Below are 8,955 nucleotides of genomic sequence, written 5' to 3'. Positions count from 1 at the left end.
ACCTTTTAAAATATTTTTGTAATTTTTTGAAAGAAGGAGGAAAAGGTTTTAACACAAGGCTGACGCGAATGGTCGCACGTGTGCTTAAACCTTTTGAAATATTTTTGTTTTTTTTTTTTAAATATCTATTTAAAAGTACATAAAATAGAATAAATAAGTAACCAAATGAAAAATAAAAAGTAGAAAAATGAAATAGAAAGTAGAAATATAATAAACTAAAAGTTAAATGATAAAATAATATAAAGATTGGGCCTAAACCCAAGTGGCCAGGGGTGTAAAATGAAAAACAAGGGGGTGTAAACCTAATTTGGCTCTTACAACTAGACTTGGCCAAAGCCCAAGTGCAGAGGGGTGTAGCTTATGAGAAACCGAGGTGCAGAATGAAAGATGGGGTGTGCGGATAGGAGAATGGGGTGTGAGGATGGGACCGGCCCATGAACCTGGCCCAAGCAGAAAATAAAGGGGCTGCAAAGATGAGGAACGGGGGTGCGAGAGGAAAGTGCTGTTTTTTTGTTATTATTCGGTTGGGCCAAGCATCCAAACCCACAATCTCCTGACCTAGAAGCTCTAAGGGGTCGAAACTCCTCCCCTCATTCTTCACTCTCAAACTCAAACACCAGAGACTCAAGGTCTCGCGTCTCTCTCTCGCCCAACTCGGGGTCGAAGCTCGCACCGCACCGCCTTCATTCGACGACCACACACCACCGCTTTCTCTCCACCTTGCGTCACCGGCGACGACGCGCCTTACCAGAGCCACCGTCGGCCGCGACATCATCGCTTTCCCTCTCTTCCTCTCGCGCTAGCTTAGGGCTGAAGCTTTGCCTCCAATGCGCCGCCGCTCCTCTCCGACAGCCACTGCGTCGCCGTCGCAGTCTCGTCGTCTCACCCTCGCCAGCGACCGCGACCTTCACCGTCACACGAGAGATTATCCTCTTCATGGATCGCCACCAGTCATGGCCCAAGGTCGCTGCTAGTCATCGTCGGCCACCTCTACCACCTCAACCAGATTCCCCTCTACCCCTAAAACCCCATCGCCACAGCCACCACCAAAACGCTACTGCGCCCTCTACCCGTGAGGGGTTGATTGCTTGGTTCGCAGATAACACAACCTCAGAGGCTTGCCAAGATAATGTTTGGGGATTCTATGCGATGGGTTCTCGGTTTTTGAGTTTTGAATCTTTCTGTGTTTCAGGTGCTCAAATTTTTTGGCTTCATTTTGGTTGTAGGTTGAATATGGGCTGGTGTATGGATGTTGGAAATTGGCCCTTGTTTTTGGCGATTGGTTCTGTTTTGTGGCTTGCGTTTGGATATCTGGCGGGCTCCTTTTCTTGCAGGTAAACGNTGTTCGGTCATGGAGAGAGTGATGGTTNTTCTGTGTTGGGTTGATGGTGGTAATAGAGATGGAAGAATTGTTCTATGCGTTGTAGTGTATGAAGATGATATTATGGAGGATGGTAACAGACCGTANTTAGGCGTGGTGGTGAAAAGGAATCAGATTTGCAATGTTCGAGAGAAACAAGATGGAATTGGTANAGATAGTACCGTAAACGACTCAGGGAGATTGGTTTCCTTTCTTTCTTTGCAACTGAGAAGAATCAAGGCTTTGGGAAATCTCTGGATTTGGTTCTCTTAAAGTTTTCTGGGTGAATGGATTGAGTCAGGCACAATACCTATTGAACTAGGTGTTGGGTAAATGGCGAGAAGGGAAATGGCTGTCGGGGCCGAGAGAGGCAAGGTGAAGACTATGGTGGTGGTATCTCAAGCAACATCTTAGATTAGACATTGAAAGCCATTGAAAGAAAAAAGCAATGTTTCTCTGGATAGGGTCGTTAAGTGTCATGGAGAAGAAGAAAAGAAGTTTCTGCGAAACCTCAGGATACTAAGCAACCAATGCAGTAGCAATAACATGAGCAAATAATGCAGCCACAAGAACGACAATACAGGTGCAACCATATAGAGTAAATGGATACTAACACGTAGCTCTTGTAACGAGCAACTGATTCATATCAAACTGGGATAAAGAGCTTACCTTGGTGCTAAATTTCACAGCAATCACCCTCAACCCCTCTTGATGCTTCCCTCCTCTATTCCTCTGAAGAACTTTGGTCACCCTTTCTCCTTTGCCAGTGTCCTCAATCGTAGTCTCCTCTTTTCTTTTTCAATCAATACCTCCTTATTGTTTCTCCCATTTTTTGGTAACCGAATTCTCTGCCAAAATCCCAAAACTGTCTCTGCCAATCCGCAATCCGTAACGTCCTCTACCACCCCCGCGACACTACCCTCACGCGGGTCTTTTCTTCAGACCAACACCAATTGTCCTTTTTTTTTTCCACAAACGACAAAGTCACCTTTTCCTTTTTAAATTCCCTTCCTTTTTTTCTTTTTTTTTTTAACTTAACTATATTAATTATATTAAATCAAAACTAAACTAAAATAACAAGTAAGAATAAAATCAAAAGATAAAAAGGAAAATATAAAAGAAAAACAAAAATGAAGTAAAATAAAAGTAAAAATAAAAAATAAGAAGAAATAATAGTAAAAGAAAAGAATGAAAATGACAAAAGACATAAAATAAGATAAACTAAGAAAATTTGTATAGTATTTTGTCACCCAGACGAAATTGGGTGTTGACACATTCTATTTTCTTAGTGAAAGTCATGGCACACGGAGGAATCGTCACATCAACTTAGGGTGAAGTCACAACTTAGTGGTGGTTTTGAGAGAAGCATTTTAATTTCATTTGATGTTCACATGTGGTCCATTGTGAATGAGAGAAGCATTTCTACTTTCATGTATTGATTCTCGTGCTGGATGATGGGGTCCTTTCATTTTCTTTCATTCAATAAATGAGTTAATATATGGATGTGAAGGGTTTCGTGATTGATGCTTGGTGATTCCTTCCATTTTGGATTTAGTGATCTTGCATTGGAAGAAGGGCGAGACTTACTTCTTTGGCTTGAGCAGAGATAGTCGTTCATTCCTTAGTAAGGTAAGTAGGTAGGAGTAGGTAGGCATGATTGTCCTTGGTGATGGAGACTCTTGGAAGCCATTTAATTTTCTTTGGAGCAATTGAACATTCACGTTAGTTGGTGGGTGTCACGACTGAAAGCATTTTTTTTGGGATTTTCAATTGTGAGAAGCATTTCTTTTGGAAGATGAAGCATATGGTGCAAGTGTGTCACGGTCACTCACTTTTTGGAAGAAAGAATTTATCCGATTTAGCTTTTAGCAATTGGGAAGGTTGATTTAAGTTTGGGAGTGCACGTGGCTTTTACTTGGGACAAGGTAGAGCTAAATCCATTGGAGAGGAGAATTTAATTTCATTTTTGAAGCATGAATTGGTGCAGCCACGTGAAAAAGGTTTATTCAATTTGCTTTCTTGGAGAAAGACCACTTGGTCAAGTGAATGATAGAAGAAAAAACATGTTTGTTTATTTCTTTGTTTAGAATTAATTTACATAGTAGGATTAGTTTTTTTTCATTTCTTTAATTTAGTTTTGCATTTAAATGAATTTAACTGTATTAGATAGGTGTTTGTGACAGTGTTGGTGTCTAGTATTTTAATTTATTTTAATGTTGTCTAATATGTTTGGTCTTGTCACTTTAATTGTCATGATAGCTTAATTTAGTTTGGTTGGTCGTTAGTGATATTACTTTGCTTCCTTGAGATTTATCGGACTGTCTTTATGTTTATTCTGCTCTGCCTGACACTCTATGAAATCTGACTGTGTTCTTGCAACGAGTATACGCTTAGTTGCCTAGATGGTGATTGTATCTTCGCTTAGTTGATCAATTTGTATAAAACACAGTGGATGGAATAGGTGTATTGCGTTCGCTTAGTTTGTGATTATGATAGCATGGGTAGCCGTCGCTTAGTCAGTTAGCTGTGCTGGATTAGAGGCTAGAGTAGTTTATTCATGAGACTTCTGCACTTTGATTGCCATGCTACTGCTCTGATTTGGCTTAATATTCAATTTGTTGTGTGCTTGCGATTAGGTATACGCTTAGTGGCCTAATCGGTGTTTGATCTTCGCTTAGTTGATTAGACTGTATGGTGCATGACTGATTAGATTTGTGCATTGCATTCACTTAGTCTGCAATTCTGAAGACCGAATTACCCTTCGCTTAGTTGGGTGATTCGTGTTGGATTTAGACTAGAGTAGTGTGTACTTGTCTTTAATCTGGTATTGGAAGCATAGTAATTGAGTTAATTATTAGTTGCATCTGTGTTTTGATTTTATTCATCCGTATTCACGACAACATTTTCACAACCCCCTCACTTCGTGTTTGACTTAATTCTTGAACCGCAAAATTGTTCCTTGAGAGACGACCTAAGAGTCATTTCCTAACTATACTGCATATCTAAATTGCACATTAAATTTGCATGGGCTGCGACACTTAACGTACAAAAAACTAAGACTCACAAGGACAGAAACAGAATTACATAGTCCTCAAGAAATCTGGCCAAAGAAAGGAAGTGGACAGTATCCAACACAAAATCAAGGAAAGCAGATACTCATGAAATCATCCAAGCAATTCTAAGCATGGCAAAATGATCAATTAGCTCAAGAGGTGAATTAAAAATTACAGAACCTCACAGATGCACTATCAGTGTTTATGCAGATTAAATTTGCATGGGGTGCGACACCCACCAACCACCTATTTGGATGGAAGAGTATGAAACTGGGGAAGGTTTTTCTAAAGGCACTACAGAAGCTAATATGGCTATATCTAATAGTGATCCTACAAACTTTAATGTTGCGGTTCAAATTGAAAAATGGAGGAAAGTCATGGATAAGGAGATGGCATCTATAAATATAAATGACACATGGGAATTGATGGAATTGCTAGATGGAGCAAAGAAAGTTGGTGTCAAGTGGATTTATAAGACAAAATTCAAAGAAAATGGAGAAGTGGATAAGTACAAAGCCAGGCTTGTAATAAAGGAGTATGCACAAGAATATGGGGTAGACTACACAGAAGTATATGCACCAGTAGCTCGCATGGAGACAATCCGATTGATAGTAACACTTGCAGCTCAAAAAGGATGGACCATTTATCAACTAGATGTAAAATCAACATTCTTGCATGGTGAGTTAGAAACAATGTATGTGGACCAGCCTTGGGGTTATATTCAAATAGGGGAAGAGCATAAACTGTATAAATTGAAGAAAGCTCTTTACAGCCTTAAGCAAGCACCACGTGCTTGGTATAGTCGCATAAAAGCATATTTTTTGAAGGAAGGATTTGAAAAGTGTGACTATGAACATACCTTGTTTCTGAAGAGATAAAAGTGATGAGTCGATATTTTCTTGACTGTATTTGGTTTATTGCACTTAAATAAATCAGGGAATTGTGCTTAATTGTCCGGTATTTTCCCGTTTTTCCTAATTATGCTTAATTTGATCGGAAATTCTTATTTTAGTTAATTTGAATTTTCTGAGCTGATTAATTACATTTTTAGTTGCAGGGAAATTTTGGAGATATCTTTTGGAGCATTTGGAGGGTTGACAAATTAATTCAACACTCTCCACAAAACAAGTGTGCTCAAGAAGGAGGGCACTATGGTCATTTTATTCCTTGGGCTTATGAGAAGAGGGTGCAAAACATTGAAAATGGGGGTGCACATGGAAAGCACTGTCCCATCACGAAAAAAAAAAGAAAATGGAGAAGTGTGATGATTGAATTTGGTGAGCTGAAAACGAGACTCATGGGCGTCACTCATTTCTTGATTTAACAATGCAACAATTTGGAGAAATAGACAACAACTGCACACACAACCCATGATATGGTTTAGAAGCTAGACGGTGCATGGTTTTAGAATTGGAGGTGTCATGAATAAGATGGCACCAGCGGCCCATGTTGAAGTCACGTCCAACACGCGTAAACACATAAAACAGCAGCTTGGCAGCAATGTGCACACTGAAAGGAAAGAAAAATGGGAACGTCCAGCAACATCTTCATACGACCCATGAGCATTGCCACATCCAACTTTAGAGAAGAATCACGGCCTGCACCTCCAATTGATTGAGTCCAGCAGCACACTTTCAGCCAACAAGGGGTGCAGCGACCCACGTACAACAGCTAACTCCCACACACAAACTCCAGGTCCAGCCCTCTGCACACGGACAACAATGTGTTCAGCTTCTAATTAAAAGTGGAGGGCCCAGGAGAATGTTCAACAGCTAGTCCACATCAAAAAAAGGCACGGAACCCTTCCTTGCAGCCCACACACTCATTTTTTTACGCAGGTAGATTTCTGCTGGAACGGTTTTTTGGGGAAAAAGGGATGTTTCACTACCTTGATTTTTTTGGTTGAATGAGCTTCCAGCCGCCACACACTTTTCTAGGGGCTGGAACGTTTTTTTTAGATTGGCATTTTTTTTCTCTTTGAATCATGTTACTCTTGGATTTTAGTGGAATGAAAGTTGTAGGTCCAGCCGCCACTTGTTTTAGGCATTTTTCTTGGCACGTCTTTTTTAGAATGAACTCATAAATGCTTGCACGCTGGTTTTTAATGGTTGAATGAAATAACACACTTTTAATTTTATTTGTGAATGAATGCTGCTTACATTGGGTTGCGCATCCGTGTTTCAATAGCTCGGTTTCAAGTGGTTGCTTCTTTCCAGCAATGGCTGCCACATCCAGCAAGGTGCTCATCCAGAACAGTGATTATTTTTCTTTTAGTAATAGAACACTAATTTCACTTGGAGCGGCTCCAGCGCAGCACGTTAGTCCAGCAACATTGACGCATTTAGTTATTTTATTCTTGAATTTTAATTTGTGATGCCTTAATTTTATTTCCAAATTCTATTGTGCATGTTTTCGCTTAAGTGTTGCAATTAAATATCACACCATGTGTTTACTTATTATCTACTTCATTTTAATTAGTTTACACACCTTGGTTAGGACTGTTCAGTTAATGTTTTTATTCACTTTAATGTTGTCTAGTCTGTTTGGTTGTAATAATTTAGTTGTGATGTTAGCTTAGGTTAATTTGGTTGGTCATTAGCGATATTGCATTGTTTCCTTGAGATTTCTAAACTGTAACTGAATTTGCCACTCTGACTTGGTTAATATGAAATCTGTATTTGCACTTGCAATTGGGTATACACTTAGTTGCCCAGCTGGTGCTACATCTTCGCTTAGTTGATGTAACTGCATGGTGTAAATTAGATTTGATATTAACATTGCGTCCGCTTAGTTCGCTTTTATGAAAATCGGGTTAACTTTTGCTTAGTTGGTTAACTTTGTTGGATTAGAGGTTTGAGTCGCAACTTTATTTTGTTGATCTGTGATTGGAAACATTGTAATTAAGTTAATGACCGACTGTTTTTATTCTGTCTTTGAAATCGTTTTTAAATCCTGTGTTTAATTATTAGTTGCGTCTGTGTTTTGATTTTGTTTATCCGCATTCACAAACTTTTCAACAACCCCCCCAACCTTCGTGTTTGACTTGATTCTTGAACCGCAAAATTGGTCATTGAGAGACTACCTAGGAGTCAATCAGTCAACAAGAAAAGTCAATCAGTTGACCAGCGCTGAGCAGTGAAAATGGGCGCTGAGCGGCAGTTTTGGGCGCTGAGCGGTCCTGCGATTAGAGGGAAACTGTTGAGCGATCAAATTAGGGGTTGAGCGGTTGTCAGTTTTTATTTTGCGGATTTTGAGATCATTCTGTTATCTTTTTGGCCTATATATAGCCCTACTTGAAAACCTATTCTTTGGTAGAGGAAGATGTCCAGACCTACCTTACACTCCTTGGAGAAGATTTCTTGGATGCTTAGGCTCCTTTTTATCCAATCTAGGGTTTGCTTTTCCATTCTTTTCATTATATTCATCTAGTTTCACCATGACAATGGTGAACTAAACCCTTTGTTGTTGGGGAACAATGTAATCTTTTGAAACTCTCAGTTATTCAAATTCTTATTTATTCCATATGCTTGTCATATACTTGTTTATCAATTGTTGGGTTCTCATCTATGCTTAATGCTTTTATTGTTTAACTCATTCAGTAAAAGTTGTTTGTCTTTATTGATACGGGAACGTATGGTAATGTCATGAACTGGTGGGAAATTCCTTGATTATGCTAATACCGCCTAGGGATAGGGGTAGGACGATCAATTGTATTTTGCTTCCGTTCGCTATGCATTATTAGTTACTAGGGGAGGCTAGGGATAACAAGCCGGTAATTAATAGTAGGCTCTTTTCACCAAGGAATTGGGTTAAGGGTAGACCAAGAAAGTTTGCATGCAATTAGATAAAGAAGTGAATTAAATAAGAAGATTAGATAAATGAGAGTGGATAAGATGAAATTATAAACCCCAACAACACCATTCATTCATAGTTTTTCCTCAACCATTGAATCACTTGCATTTGCATGTTTAATTTTTGTCTTTGCATACAAACCTCAAATTATTTTCTTTTCTCAAGTCTTACACGATTAGTTTACACGAAAGATTAGGCCTTTGAGTCCTTTGGGAAGAATGATTTTGGGTTTACCAATTATATTACTCGATAACGATCTGGTACACTTGCCAGGGGCTTAACAAAACTCCAATTGTTCCTAGCGTTAAACTTACAAAGGATGACACAAGCGTAAAGGTGGATAAGACTTACTATAAACAAATTATGGGAAGTCCTATGTATCTCACATCTACTTGATCGATATGATGTTTGTGGTGAACTTAATCAGCAGGTACATGGAGAATCCTACTAAGCTACATTTACTAGCCGCCAAAAGGGCATTGAGATATTTAAAGGGAACAAGTGAGTTTGGAATTTTCTATATGAAGGGAGGAAACAAAGAGCTTCTTGCTTATACTGATAGTGATTATGCAGGAGATTCAAACGATAGGAAAAGTACTTCGGGTTATGTTTTCTTATTATCTTCAGTTGTTGTGATAGAAGCATCCTCCACCTTCAATAATGGGAAGGCTCCTCGACTCAGAGGTGGCA

The 8,955-nt window shown here is 39.2% G+C and overlaps 1 long non-coding RNA gene across 1 annotated transcript in view; it reads right to left on the bottom strand.

Moving 5' to 3' along the window:
- Positions 1 to 2,362, bottom strand: part of LOC111241026 — a 25,115-nt gene extending 22,753 nt beyond the window's left edge. Inside the window, exon 1 of the long non-coding RNA XR_002666719.1 lies at positions 2,030 to 2,362. This is a non-coding gene — a long non-coding RNA (uncharacterized LOC111241026). The remainder of the gene's footprint in view (positions 1 to 2,029) is intronic.
- Positions 2,363 to 8,955: the final 6,593 nt, after the last annotated feature.

Source organism: Vigna radiata, unplaced genomic scaffold (assembly GCF_000741045.1).
Source record: "Vigna radiata var. radiata cultivar VC1973A unplaced genomic scaffold, Vradiata_ver6 scaffold_95, whole genome shotgun sequence".
NCBI classification, from domain to species: Eukaryota; Viridiplantae; Streptophyta; class Magnoliopsida; order Fabales; family Fabaceae; genus Vigna; species Vigna radiata.
The sequence above is the reverse complement of the archived record's forward strand: the minus strand, read 5'-3'. Positions and strand labels throughout refer to the sequence as shown.